The following is a 15,641-nucleotide window of genomic DNA, read 5'->3' on the forward strand; positions in this document are numbered from 1 at the left end:
TGTGAAAACAAACAAGGCTGTGTGACGATAAGGGCAACTGAAGGATAAAGGGCTGACCCTTTTTTGCATAGTCCTGCTGGCAGGTGAGAGGTGGGCTCCAACCTTCCCATAAAACTGTACATATCAGTTACTGATAGACTTTTTTTTTTTATAGAACTAAAAACTAGAACTCACTCTGCTTCAGAACTGTTCATACAAATTGTGTTATCCAGCCTCCAGTAATGATCTTTTTTCTGGACACTTAGTTAGGGTGTGAGATTCAGTTACTGGGCTGATTTACATATAAGACAGATGTACTTTTAGCTTAACTTGTTATACAAGTTTATTTAAGCAGATTGTAAAGTCAAAAAGATATCCATGGAGAAGGCCCTGAACCACCTCTGCATTCTGCCAAAAATAAAAAAAAAAATTAGTTGGATATGTTTACAAAGTCATCAACAATTGAACTTGATTTGATAATTTTGTATTTTTATCTTGACTGCAGAAGAGTTCCACACTAGTGACTTATGCCATGTATTCATTGGATTAATATTTGACCCATTATCAACATTATATTATACTAGAATAACACACTGACATGTACAATCCAGGAGTTATTGAACCTATGAGAAACTGTAGCCACAATGCTATTAAATTTAATATTACATGTTATGTAGCAGTCATATCTGGCTTCAAAAAGAGGATGTTACTATAAAATAAGGAGCTTGCTAGAAAAAAAGGAAATGGAAAGGAAAAATCAAAAGAACCAAGTATGAGGTGAAGGTTTGTTCTCCGAGCTTGCGTGTTGGTTTCTAAACGGTGATAAAGATGTTACCTAGCCTGGTAATGAAACATTCGGAAACCAACCCACAAGCTCGGAGAACAAACCCTCATCCTACATTCGAGCTACAGATATTCGCCACTATTGCAGAACCAAGTATCTCAAGAATACTCAAAATTACAATGACAAAAGCGCAGGTAGAATTTGAATTACAGATCATAAAAGTATTACAAAAACACAAAAACTCCAACTAAGAAACAATGTGGAGAGATTTATTAGAGAAAAGAATATGTTCTTTTAGAAAATGAAAAAAATTATCTAAATTATTATCATTTTCCTTATCCTTTTGTTTAAAGAAAAAAAACAAAGTTATACAAGGAAAATCCAAAATGTAACAAGATAAATAAATTTTGAGAACAAAATCTGAAATAATGCTAAGAGCCATATTTCAATATATCAGAAATAGGAAACCAGTTACAGAGATGCTGGATGTTATAGAGAAGCTGGATAACATTTTTGTAACTGTAGAGTCATCTATGCCTGAATAGATATTTTGAGGGAGTCTGAGTTAGTAATATGTTAGTAATAGCAAGAAATAAAATTCCAGCTCTTACAGAAAACAAATTGCTAAGTACAGAATATACCCGTGAAATGAAATTGCTCATCTAACAAAAAATGTGATATATCCTTAAGATTTGCCTTTATGCTGCAAGGATGTACAATGTTTAATATAATATAATCTAAAAGTTTTTTCCAACAGAAATATACAGAAAAGCAAGTTCTGATAATGAATAATCAACATGAGGCAGCGTAAGTGTCTCTTTGCAATTCCTGACAAGCAGACCATCACAATTTTGATACAGCTCTTTAAGGATGTGGACAAGAATGTAAACATAATTATAAAAAAGTATTTGATTATTACAAGGTTCTTGATAAAGTCTAGTTATCCAAGGCTTATAAGCAGATGCAATGTTGATAGTATCATTGTTCATGTCTATTATAGGCCCAACCATTTAATGAACAAGTGAGGAGAAAAAATAACAAATAATTCATAAGAGGGGCTGTAAATAGCACACATCTACTGTTATTCTTAAATAATCTGGAATTAAAGGTTGAGTAAGGAAATGGATACGTTTGTGATGCTAAATTGTGTGAGAAAAAAGCAAAAGTAACCGAAAGAGCTTTATATTTATAGAATAGGAAGAGAAGAGAAGAGAAGAGAAGAGAAGAGGAAGAGAAGAGAAGAGAAGAGAAGAGAAGAGAAGAGAAGAGAAGAGAAGAGAAGAGAAGAGGAAGAGAAGAGAAGCTGGAAGGGACTTTGGAGGTCTTCTAGTCCAGCCCCCTGCTCTAGCAGGAGAACCTCCTATACCATCTCAGACAAGTAACTCTCTAGCCTCTTCTTAAAACCTCCAGTGATGGAGCGCCCACAATTTCTGAGGGCAAGCTGTTCCACTGGTTAGTTGTCCTCACTGTTAGGAAATTTCTCCTTAATTCCAGGTTGCTTCTCCCTTTGATCAGTTACTTCTCAACTTACAACCACATTGGGACCAGAACCTCAATTGCTATGCAAGGTGATCAGCGAGTCATACCCAGGTTTTTTTTTGGCTGCGGTCATTAAGCGTATCACCATACTTGTTAAGTGAATCACACGATCATTAAACAAATCCAGCTTTCCCCATTGATTTTGCTTCTTGGAAGCCCACTAGGGAGATCACAAATGGCAACCACAGGATCCTGGGACACTGCAATCATTGTAAATACTTGGCTGGATGCCAAGTACCTGAATTTTGAATCAGGTGACCACAGGGACACTACAATGGTCACAAGTGTGAAGATTGGTTGTCACTTTTTTCAGCACGGTCATAACTTTGAGTGACCACTAAATAAATAGTGATAAGTTGATGACTACTTGCAATTGTCTTAAAATGGCACAACCAATTCAGTACAAACAAGCTTGTCCAATGTGGTAAAAAAATAAAATTTATTTATGAATTTGACTGCTGATTGATCAGGTTCCGAGGATAATAGTGGATGAATCTGATGAAACCATCAAATCCATGTGCCACTATTCTGAAAATGGCATACATGTAGTCCTCGACATGACCAGAATTGAGCCCAAAATTTCTAAGTGAGACATTTGTGAGTTTTGCCCCGTTTTACAACCTTTCTTGCCACTGTTTTTAAGTGAATCTGTCTTCCCCATTGACTCCTTGTCAGAAGGTGATCATATGGCCCCAGGACTCTGCAACCATCATAAATAATTTACTTGGACTTCAGTAAGGCATTTGACAAAGTAGATCACAACCCACTACTTGATAAGATAGAAAAATGTGGGGTAGACAGAATCACCACCAGATGGATCCATAGCTGGCTGACTGGCCGTACTCAGCGAGTGGTCCTCAATGGAACTGCATCTATATGGAGGGAAGTGTGTAGTGGGGTGCCCCAGGACTCTGTTCTGGGCCCAGTGCTCTTCAACATCTTCATCAACGATTTGGATGAAGGGATAGATGGGGAACTCATCAAATTTGCAGACGACACCAAGCTGGCAGGAATAGCCAACACTCCAGAAGACAGGCTTAAGATAAAGAAGGATCTGGACAGACTTGAACACTGGGCACTAACTAACAAAATGAAATTTAATGGTGAAAAAAGCAAGGTTCTACATTTAGGCAAGAAAAACCAAATGCACAAGTACAGCATAGGTGGCACCATGCTCAATAGTAGTAACTGTGAGAGGGACCTCAGAGTCCTAGTAGACAATCACCTAAATATGAGACAGCAGTGTGCTGCAGCTGCCAAAAAGGCCAACACAGTGCTAGGCTGCATTAACAGAGGGATAGAATCAAGATCACGTGAAGTATTAATACCACTCTTTAATGCCTTGGTAAGGCCACTCTTGGAATACTGCATCCAGTTTTGGTCACCACGATGTAAAAAAGATGTTGAGACTCTAGAAAGAGTACAGATAAGAGCAACAAAGATGATTAGGGGACTGGAGTCTAAAACATATAAGGAACGGTTGCGAGAATTGGGTATGTCTAGTTTAACGAAGAGAAGGACAAGGGGGGACATGATAGCAGTATTCCAATATCTCAGGGGCTGCCATAAAGAAGAGGGAATTAAGCTATTTTCCAAAGCACCTGAAGGCAGGACAAGAAGAAACGGGTGGAAACTAATCAAGGAGAGAAGCAACCTAGAACTAAGGAGAAACTTCCTGACAGTGAGAACAATTAATCAGTGGAACAGCTTGCCTCCAGAAGCAGTAAATGATCCAACACTGGAAGTTTTTAAGAAGAGACTGGACAGCCATTTGTCCGAAATGGTGTAGGGTTTCCTGCCTGAGCAGGGGGTTGGACTAGATGACCTCCAAGGTCCCTTCCAACTTTACTACTATTACTATTACTATAAATAAGAGTCAGTTGCCAAGCATATGGGGATGCTGCAATGGTCGTTAACAGTAAAAATGGTTATGTCACTTTTTTCAGTGTCTTTGTAACTTTGAATGGTCACTAAATGAACAGCTGTAAGTTGACTACCTGTATTACATTTTGATGATAACTAGGAAAGCAATATAATGATGCCTTTTTGTGATATATATAGCACAACTATGCAATGAATACTACAGAAAGGTCTGATCAATGCACTTTTTAAAGTATATGGGTGCTAGAAAATGGCAACCAAAATCAACAGATTAAAGCAAAAGCCTAAATAAAGGCAAATAAAAGAACATTGCAAGAAAGTTTAATGTCATGCTTCTCTTCTCCACTCAGAATAAAAATACACTTCATCTTTTCCAGTGAAGCTGAAAGGCGAGAAATTCACAATAGACAGAAGAACAATGTCTTCACATACAGGAAGCAAAATTTTGAAATTCCTTACAAACTATGTAGTACCATCAATATGGGAAACTGCATGGCTTCCCTACCTATGACAGGAGATTCAGCCCACCTATGGTGGGATTCAGCCAGTTCGCACCACTTCAGCAGAACTGGTAGCTAATTTTTTGTGGCTCAGGCCCAGAATGGACTTCCGGAAGTGGCATCCACACAGAGAACCAGTTGTTCACATATTTGAATCCCACCATTGGCCACACAGGTCCTCTTACAACCATACCTGCTCTAGAACTCTTCATAAAAAATGATCTGGCAACTGTAAGAATAGAACACTAAACTAGGTAAATCTTTCATCTGATCCATGATAGCTTAATTTATTTATTTTTCTGCAGAGTAATAATTGTGTGTAAAATATTGTGATCAATATTTTAACCAATTATACCAAAGAAAAGTTGATTGAAAAGTTGTACATGATTTTTCATCCCCTATGTTATCCATGGAATGGTTTCTCTGATGTCCATGAGCTTTCCTTTCCCTTTCATGGTTTCTCACTTCCATAAAAGCTCCAGCTAATTAAGAACATTTGTCTGGTATGGTTAAAAGATTGGATAACTTTAGAAAAATCAAGGCTATTAGACCTTGAAGGTTTTGATTTGAGATTTGATTGGCATGCCTATCTGTGGTACGACAAAGTAAAAGTTAACCCTGGTTTTAAGATCCATCCTCCTAGGTCAGTGATGGCGAACCTTTTAGAGACCAAGTACCCAAACTGCAACCCAAAACCTACTTATTTATCGCAAAGTGCCAGGGTTAGAGACCGAGTACCCAAACTGCAACCCAAAACCTACTTATTTATCGCAAAGTGCCAGGGCCGCATCAGCATTGTGGTGTCCTCGGGGGGGGGGGCATGGAGGCGCCTCTGAGTGCCACCTCTGGCATGCAAAAACTGAGGATGCAAAAATGGACCACCATGCTCCAAGGCGCAAAAACGGCCGCTGCAGCACCACAGGGTACAGATACAAAGTGCTGCACCACGCAGGAATGGGGCAGGGCTAGTGAGTAAGGACTAGCCCCACCCCATTTGCAGTGTGTGCGTGCTCATGGCCCCATGTGCGCATGCACGCACGTAAAATGCTTCCTTTCCTCCCTTTTCTTCCAGTCCACCAATCGACAATGGTTGATGACCTCTGCTTTACCACCTCTACTCGAGCTTTAGTTGGCTGCTTCGCCTCCTTTGTGCTGGGCGGGGCTCCTGTTCCAGGCGGCATTGGTGGTTTGATGGACCTGCTGCTGGTGGCGGTGGTGTGCGTGCCAACAGAGAGGGCTCTGAGTGCCACCTCTGGCACGCATGCCATAGGTTCACCACCACTGTCCTAGGCCCTAGGCAATCGATTGCATGTGCATGGTGGAAGTATGAAAGAAGATTAGCTGATAAAGTGCCACTTTGGTTATCACCTCATGAAGCACTACATAGAACAGCGATGATTTCGGAATGTAAATGGATGACATACGAAGACTTGAAAAAAAGGGATTTGAGATAAAGACAAGAGAACAACTAGTGAGTGAAGGATTTGTTGTGATTGGTGTAATTATTATAGTATTTTTAAAAGATTTAAATTTGATAAAAAAAAGTTTTGTTTACACAGGAACTAAATCTGAATTAGACATTAATTTATGTTCTAGAGATGACCACTTGATTTCTAAAGTATATAAAATGTTACTTATGATGAACCTAGAAGATGAATACGTTAAAGACTGTATGGTAAAATGGTCAAATATTTTCGGTATAATATAATGCTAGATAAATGGGAGAATGTCTGGACGAATGGACTAAAATTCACATTAAATTATAGTTTGAAAAAAACTTTTACAAAATGATGTATTGTTGGTACTTGACCCCAGATAGACAAGTGAAAATGTGTAAAAGGATTTCTAATAAGAGCTGGCAATGTAATCAAAATCCAGGTTCATTTTATTATATGTGATGGTCTTGCAAATACGTGAAAATATACCGTATAAACAACAATGCAAAAATGTTTAAGATATAAATATTAATGAAACCTGAAGCTTTTCTTTTAGGCATGATGGACAAGCCAACTGAAAAACAATTTGGGGTGATATTCCTTCACGTGATGACGGCTGCGTAGATTGTACTTGCAAACAATGGAAAGAAAAAGAGATGCCGACTGTTGAAGAATGAATTTTGAAATTGGCTGAACTAGCAGAAATGGCAAAATTAACTGCTTTGATTAGAGATAATGGACTAGACAGCTCTATAAGAGACTGGAAACTGTTTGTGGACTTTCTATGTGCTAAATATAATAACAGATCGTTAACAGAGGGATTTGAAGATTAGTGCAATGTTTAGCTCAACCTGTTGACTGCTTTTTCTTCTTTTGTGTGTGTGTGTGTGTGTGTGTGTGTGTGAAAGGCAAGGAGAATTTACTGCTTTTTCTTTTCTTTCAGCACCAGCTAGGCTGAGTCCTACTTGTTAAATGTGAAATTTAATTGACCACTTTTTCTTCTTTTTTTGTACTCTATTCTTTTCTTTTTTATTGTTTTAGGGTTGAATGTATGCTTTTGTTTTGTTTCATTTTGTTTTATTGTTTTGTATTTTATTCTCTATGATAAAACCAATAATAATAATAATAATAATGTTTTAGTTGAGTTATCATGCTGAACTATAACCCACAATGGCTGGGTTTTATTATTTAGCCTAAGTTCAATAGTCAGTTTAGGGCTTGGGAGCATGCACTTTTTATATTTTGAAAAACTCAGTAAATATGTAGCCACACATTTATTCTTTTATTCATAAATATTCATTTCCTAGCATTTCTTTTGAAGAAATTTTCATTATTCAAACTTTTCATTTAGTTATTAAATTTCTATAACTGCCCATCTGAGACAATGATTCTGGGTAGCTTACAATTCAAAAAAATATATTACAACTAAAACACTAAAATTTTTGAAACAATAAAAACATCAAATAAATACAAGTATTTTAGTGCCTATGGAATTTAATAAGTTCATATGCCCTCATCTGAGGCCTAATCATTCACACTAACTTCCAATAAAACAATTCTTGATACGTAATATTAAGGCGGAACTCCCTATAATGTCCATCATATAAAGTTATGAAAAGTAAATGTTAACACCACCTCACTTTTTTTTTAAAAAAAAATCCTTTTATTGCTTTTCTGTTAAAATGAACAGGCTTTCTATCTTAAGTTCGAATATCAATATATGCTTTTGGGGGAGGAAGAGCAGCACAAAAATAAAATTAGTAACAATAGCCTTACCTATATTTTACTACAGAAAAGAAAAATGTTCACTATTGAGGAAAGTCAAGTTAGGGTTCAGTTCAACTACAGCCATGGATTTACCTTCTTTCATCATCAAGAAATTTCAATTACCAATTGGGGTTAAAGGACAGGATTTAAAAGTGTAAAGCGGTGCTTTTTATACAGAAGCAAGACTCTTCCAACCTTGGCATCCTTCATGATGCCAAGGAGTTTGACCACGTGAAATTGTAGCAAAATAATGACCAATTCTACTCAATTATCAAAGAACACCTTATTTTCAACTGGTTTTTAACCTGCTTTTTTCATTCTCTGATAATTATTTCTAAGTGACATCAACAGAAAGATGGTGTTCACAAATTAGTTAAGTGGGTTTGCCATTCACAAACTCATTTCTTGCACTTAATGGATGCACATAGGGACTCAATATAGGAGAACTGTGGGAATATTAACATGCATATGCACATTTAGGGATATGAGACCCAGTCTGGTCTAGTGGTTAAGGCACTAAGCTAGAACCCAGGAGACTAGTTCTAGTTCCACTTTAGGCATGAAATCTGCCTGGGTGACTCTGGACCAGTCATTCTCTTAGCCCATGATGTCAGATGCAGATGACAAGCCGATCATTCAATCCCTGTAGCAACCAAAGAATCAATAGTAGGTTGATTTGAAAAAAAGGGGATCCTGCATTTGTGGGGGGGGGGGGACTAGGAAGAAAAAAAATGCATAGCTTCATTTTTCCTGAGCCTTTATCCAACACTGCTGCTAAAGGATGGCTCATTTAACATTCGCAGAGGAAGCCCTTTCCAGAATTTCATGTGACTGATGGTTTACTACACAGCTAAGTGTGCAGGGTGAACATCATGACATAAGTGGAACTGAAACCTGTTTCCAGGGGTGGGGCTCACAGGTGGACTCTGATTTAGGAGACAGAGCCAATGAGAGCCAGTGCATGCCTTGGTCAGAGGATTGATCCTGCTGCCTAGAGTGACTTGTCTTTAAGCAACAGCATGGGAGCCTCTCCCACCTGCTTCCCAAGGAAATAAACACAGTCCCCTCCAGTTTAGCTCAAGGAAAGATGAAAACATGCTTAAAACACTCAAGTATTACCAACCTGTTTTAAAATACAGCAAATACATACACCCATACAACAAGCCAGCTTACACGATAGGGGGAAGACAACATTCATAGCCATGAAGCACAAAATTATTGAAGCCCCTGGCAGTTTAAGCAGCTGGAGATTTCTCTCCCATTTACCCAGAGGAAGCATTCCCAGGACCTATTTTCAAGTGACAGTTTGAAAACCTGGGAGTGGCATCAACTAGCAAGGAAGGAAGCCATGTTAACCCCTCCTCAATCAGTACCCAATCATAACAAAAGGCTACTATAGGCTGGGAAGTAACAGAAGATCAGAGGAAAGGATTAAGAATCCCAAAGGAGCAGAAAGGACCATTCCATGTTAAACACTCCAGCTCATGGCCATTTCCTTTCAAAGTCTTCCAAAACTATATAATGCAGATTATTCGTGTGTGTACATGTCCAAACAAGGATCTTAATCTGCCTGCTGCATCAGCAGCTGGGAACAAAACTTACTTCACTATTCTCTCAGACCACTCCCTAAACTGCATGACAGGAAAAAGAAAAGTGCAATCAAAAACCCACAACTACCTACAGTTTTGGCAAAAGGCTCAAAGAGAGTACCACTGGAAAAGGAAAACCGGTGGATAAAGAAAGTATCACAATTAATATTGGTTGCTTCTAGAAGATGCAACCACTGGCACTCCTATTATTCAGGCGTTACCCCCCCCCCAATCCCTGGCGCTGACAGGAAGTGTTTACAGAAAGCACAGTCACAATATAGCTGGGAACAGAGACAGGCAAGCAGGTGGTGGTCAACCCTCCCGTTCCCGAGCCCTAAAACCCATCCGATTCTCCAGGGCAGCAAAAATTCCCAGCTCTAGAAAAACGCTGAGCCTGTGAACTTCCTCGCGCCAAGATGTGCCGGTCCACAGCCTAATATTAGCGCCTATGAGGCGGCGGCGGCTGCTAGACCGGGAAAGCGCGGGGAGGGGGGGAAACCGGAGAGCGTGTTGTCACACACCATTCTTGGACACGCCTCGCCCCTTTGCACAGCGTTCCACGCAGGGCTTTCTTAAGCAGTGGAGCCATCCCTGCGTAGAACTGCACTTTAGCATTTGGATTTCACAAGTGGACGATTAACAAGGAGAAGCCCAAAGCTCCAGAATGAAACCCACACGCCTGGCAGAATCCAAGTCACCCTTCAGCCTCATTGCGACCTCCCTAACGTCCCTCGACTGACAATCAGACACACCCCATAATAGCCCTCTTCTCGCACACGAGCCTGTTCCCCTGACAGACGCAATCACGGTGTCTTCCCTTCTTGTACGCCGACGACCGCCTCCCACGTTGCTTTTGGCCGAGGGAAGCGCCACCTCCCAAACTGACATCCCTCCAATTCTCTCCTACTTACGGTAGCAATGAGGGTGGTGGGGATGATGCCGATAACCTACGGAGAGGGAGGGTGAGGCTGGCCTTTACACCCCACTTCAGAGATTCGGCTTACAACTGCTGCGGCTTCAGCCAAGATCCAGGGAAAGAGACGTTCTACAACCCGCCTTCCCTCCCCCATTTTGACTCATAAAAGCCCAAATGCAACTAACAGCTCCGTACGCGGCTACCCTGGGGCGCGCCGTGTGAACCACTGCAGGACCTCTGGCTATTACGGTCCGCACCTTGAATATTCCCCAACGGCTACAAGCTGAACCGGAGAACGCCCACAGATCCGCAGGCGCTTCGTTGCCGCCTTTCCGGGTGCTGCTAAGGAATTACTTACACAGGTGAGCCGAATCAAGCTTCAGAGAACGTGCTTCTAGCCCAAAAACAGCATTAAGAATTGGAGGAGGAAGCTCTACTTACTAGTTATAGCCTGCGAGGTTTTCTTTGCAAACCAGAAAAGCAAAGCCGCCTTTTCCTAGAGATTTTTATTATTATTATTATTTTAAAAAAGAAGGAAGCGTGCGAGGAAATGCAAAGTTTGCGCGGTCACTGGAAAGAGAAGAGACTCCGCGTCCCCCTCCACCGAAGACTGGCTGTTCTTAGTCAATGCTCCGTTGGTCCGATGCAGCGGCGAACTTTCCACCTAGCCGGCGGAGGAGCCCCGTGTTTGCAGCGCCCTCCCCGCATTGGCACCCAGCATTGAGGCACCCGCTCCGCCCGGGTGCTGCCGTGACGGCGGCTTGGACAATGTGTGCGCGCAAAGCCAGCCCCAGGCAGCGGGCGGCACACGCCCAAACGCCGCTCGCCGCCCACTCGTCACTCTCAACCTCCCGGAGCAGCTGATAGGCGCTCCTGCTTAACCTTCGGGCGCCGGGCTGCGGCTCCCCCACTCCTTCGACCTCGTGGTCGGCTGTGAGACACGTCAATCACTCCCAGAGCAGCCTTCTCCCTCGGCCCCGCCCGCTGCTGTGTTGCTGCTTCTGCTCCGGCCTGGGCTTTCGGAGGGCGGCGAGGGGCTGGAGGAGGAGGGAGGAAATGGGTGTAGCGAGCTGGAAGAAGGGAATCGCCCCTCGCGAGGCTTATTTTTAGAGTCTGCTGCTTCCTCCAGGCAAATAAAGCCTCCTCCTCCTCTGCCGGGATGAGGAGATGAGCGCCCTCCCTTCCTTCCGAGGTAAATATTCCATCCAGGTTTAGTTCTCTTCTGAGCGAGGCCTCACTCAGCAGCACTCCCCCCATTTCCTTCCTCATTTTTTAGGACCCCTTTTTGTGCGTAGCTCGGCTGTGCCGCTGTGTCCGCTCTGCTGCTGCTGCTGCTGCTCCTACCGTTGGGGCCTCTTCTCTGTTATTCTTTCCCTGCCTGCGCAGAGAATTGCTGGCTGTGAAGTCAGTAGGATGTGGGAATCCGCGCTCGCCTGTTTGGAAAAGGCAGAAGGGAGGAAGAATAGGAAAGCGCACAAAGGAATGGCAGCTTTCCCCAACCTGGCGCTCTCCAGAACTGAAGTACAAGTCCCATTATCCCCTCCAACGGTTGTGTGAGCCGCATTGTCCTGGGCAGGCACTAGAGTTCCGGTAGAAGATTGTAAACTTGCATCCTTCTTACTCACGGATCTGCTAATTAGACTAGTAAGGAAACATTGCAAACGATGGTTCTTGAAAGTTAAACGTTCTCCAAAGTGAGGGACATTTATAAGATTTTGGCTTTGAAGATTGGCTTGGAATTGAGTGGCCAGTGTGTGGTCAAATAAAAACAGTACTGTGCATACCCTGAAAAAAATGTAAATTATCTTTTTCGTAGACTTTATCCAGACTGTACAGAATAAGTGAGGAAACACAAACTTCCTGCTGTGAAACCAAATACTGTACAAACATTGCAAAGAATAAAACAAGATCAAAATAAAATAGCTTTAAAAATGCTCCTTTAAATTGAACATTTTTCTCTTTAGTTTTTTATTCATATAAAATAGTGCTTAGCATTGTGATATGCCCAAATTTCTGCAAATAAATGTACATTTACTATATTTTATATCACTGTACTATACATAGACTTGTGTACAAAAAAGTAGTCATAAAAATATCAAAATTAAAGTAAATATAGCAGTACATTAACACCATTAATTTCTTCAGCATTGTTATGTGATATAGCAGGGATCCCAATTATTGATCTTAACCACTCTGAACAGCTTTATTTTGATGGCTTTCCTGCAATTCAGAAACAATGTTGCCATCCAGTTTTCTGGTAGGAGCCTATTCCATAAGAAAGATACTATTATAGAAAACCCTACATTACTTGCTCTTGCCTAAATGTCTCGTGGAAGGAACCCTTAGTATTCTTACCAGGTGGTCCAAAGTGGGTGGGTAGGATCCATTGGAAGCAGATGATCCTGTGGGTTCTTAGGAGCCAAGCAATATACAGCTTTGGGTCAAAACCACCACTTTGAATGGTATCTGGGATCTCACTGGTTTGCAATGCAGAACTCCCAAGATTGATACCATGTATAAAGTAATTCATGTTTAAGTAATGGCATTCCATCTACAAGCAAGCTGCTGCATCTGGAGCCAGTGCATCTTTTGAGTACCCTTCAAAAACAGTTCATGTAGAGCAGACATGTCAAACTCACGACATCACGTATCGGAGTTTTTTCCCCATTGCTGGCAATGGGGTAGGTGTGGTTTCCTGGTGATGTGTCCAGCCTGCAGGCCAGCAGTTTGACACCCCTGATGTAGAGTGTATTGAAGTAATCTAATTGGGAGATGACAAATCTCAGTCAAGATTTCCAGGACTTCTGGAAAGTCCACACCAAGCAATTCTGGGCCAGGCTCCCCTAACAACAGCGCCAACTGACTTATCTAGCCATGAGTCTAGAAGGACCCCCAAGTCACAGACTGGCTCCTTTGTGGAGAGTGCTACTCCATCCAAAGTCACCATTGGAGTAAACTCAGATCCAATTGGCTAGGAATAGTGAATGAACAACAGCTCAGTCTTGTTGGGATTCAATCTTAGTTTCTTTCTCTCCATAAAGATATTTACAGTCTCCAGGCACTGGGTTAGAATTTTCAGTGCATGTCTGGACTGGGATGGAGATGCAGCTCTGGAGTTCTGATTATACCATCACTAACAAATGACTTCTCCCATCAGTATTCATTAAGCAACAGAGACGAACCTTGTGTCATCCCACTTTGAAGTAATCAATGACTTAATTTCTCCTCCTCCATACTTAGGGACTGAATCTGCCCATTCAGGAAGAAGCAAAACCATTGCAAACAGTGCCCTGACTCCCAATCCTTAGGAACCAAGGCCAAATTTCAACCAAAAGTTTACTGGGTGGGGTCTTAAACCATAATATAGTTTGTTTGATTTGGGCACTACAGCTTAGTCTGTTCTGCACACCTAGCCATTTACTAAATAAGTTATGGTTTAAAATAGCATGTAAGCAAAGCCATTCAGAGTTCAGTGGCAAGAGATGCTACATTATATTTGGTGAGCAACATTCAGAGGATGTTCTTTCACGTACACCATCCTGTTGCTTTCTAGTCTAACCGTGTCCTAACTGCATTTGTTGAGCAATCAGACTGTCATATAGGAACTCTCCAGTGCAGTTTGACAAACAAAATACAAGCTGCCCCAAAGCTGGCCTTTGGCTGATTTGCAGGCATTACAGCAGCACTGAGAAGGAGGAATAGATTAAAGAAAATGTTCCAGCTGATCTCATATTGCTAGGGCCTAAGCAGCATGCATATTTTAGAGCAGCAGTCTTGGGCCAATCACTCTTAATGGGCCATAAGTGCACATGTAGAAATCTAGTTCAGTTTTTTTTTCTTTAAAAAGTCAGATCTGTAGAACAATAGCTACTGCTTTTATCATCCTGCTGTAAACCATGCCTACTAAATCAGTGTATGTATTTCCCTAACATGCCAAACCACAAGCAAACAAATGATGAATTAATACTATGTTTGGACCATAGTACCCATTAAAGGAATTTGTAGTTGAAGGAGCACTTGGTTATAGGCTAACAGCAAAGATCTTCGCATGAAGAAATTGAGAAGGAGCAGATCCTCCAATCAATCAATAGCAAGCTAGTAGCCAAAGGAGCTTGCTATCACATATTGGAGGATCTGCTCCTCTATTTCGTCATGTGAAGATCTTTGCTGTTAGCCTATAATCAAGTGCTCCTTCAGCCCCAAATTCTGCTTCTTTAATTTCTGCAGTCTCTTCTGTGGTCAAATCTGCAACACTGAGAATGATTTCACCATCCTCCCTATTAATTGGCCTGAATATGTGCTATTAACGAGGAACAAAGATTTGGAGGAAAATCCATACTTCCCTCTAGCTCTTCTTGGAGATAGTTCGTCAGTAAAACTTTTCTGGCAATACTTTACAAGTTGTTTTAAGTAGTCTAATAATGAGCTATTTCTGGGATCAAACCTGATCGTTTTGGGATGTGTGTTTTAGTGAAAAGTAAAGTGCTTCCTTTTATCACCTAAGAATATGACACAAGCACTTTGCTATAGCAACCCTGCCCATGAAATAGAATAATGTTGATCATAAGATACTGGTTGCTATGGTGAGTAAAGCTGAGATTGGTGGCTTTGCATCATTTAGAAAACAGGTTCTTGTCAATAAGAGCCTTTACCAGGATATACCTGAGATAAGAGTCAACTAAAAGTCCAACAACTAATAAAAATAAAGTACATAAAGTTATTTATTATACAAAAGTGATCAGATACAGACAAGTGATTCATAATCTGTCTCCTATAAAGAACTGAAACTGAACTGGGAATTATATATTCTTCCCTTAACTGATAAAACATTGCACCTACAAAATATGCATTAGGTTTGATAAATCTGTGACCAAGAAAGAAAGAGGAATCACATTGTATATCTGCTGGGATGCATTTGGTTCTGTATGTACCATTTCTGATATTTGGGTTTAGCTTCTTTATCCTGCTGTAAAATGCTTTATCCTGCTGTAAGATGCTCACATGACTTAAAGCCTTAATATCTAGAACAGATTTTGCATGTAACCATTTGCAAAGAATTAAGCATTCGATATTACATATCTGCTGTGAAAAATCTGAACCATATTTTCAGATTTTGATTATCCAAGTTCCTGTACATGAAAATGACTTTTTCAATTTAGCTGATGATCCGATCTCTGTCTTTAATAAAACATATGTTAAGATGCTCATCTGATGATGATGCTGTGATTTACCAGCAATCTTTTTAAAGAA

General features: G+C 40.9%; 2 protein-coding genes across 3 annotated transcripts in view; one reads left to right on the forward strand and one right to left on the reverse strand.

Moving 5' to 3' along the window:
* The window catches only part of HRAS (HRas proto-oncogene, GTPase), an 85,884-nt gene extending 74,729 nt beyond the window's left edge, over positions 1-11,155 (reverse strand). Inside the window, exon 1 of one of the 2 annotated variants that reach the window (XM_039331233.1) lies at positions 10,833-11,155. The gene's annotated coding sequence lies outside the window, so the exon portion shown is untranslated. Of the gene's footprint in view, positions 1-10,386; positions 10,704-10,832 lie in introns of those variants that run through there. The other variant, XM_039331235.1, reaches the window with a different exon arrangement.
* Positions 11,156-11,335: 180 nt separating this feature from the next.
* The window catches only part of LRRC56 (leucine rich repeat containing 56), a 63,791-nt gene continuing 59,485 nt past the window's right edge, over positions 11,336-15,641 (forward strand). Inside the window, exon 1 of the mRNA XM_039331228.1 lies at positions 11,336-11,583. The gene's annotated coding sequence lies outside the window, so the exon portion shown is untranslated. The remainder of the gene's footprint in view (positions 11,584-15,641) is intronic.

This window comes from Crotalus tigris, unplaced genomic scaffold, assembly GCF_016545835.1.
Source record: "Crotalus tigris isolate CLP2741 ecotype Arizona unplaced genomic scaffold, ASM1654583v1 scf7180000024436.1354646, whole genome shotgun sequence".
In the NCBI taxonomy this organism is placed as follows: Eukaryota; Metazoa; Chordata; class Lepidosauria; order Squamata; family Viperidae; genus Crotalus; species Crotalus tigris.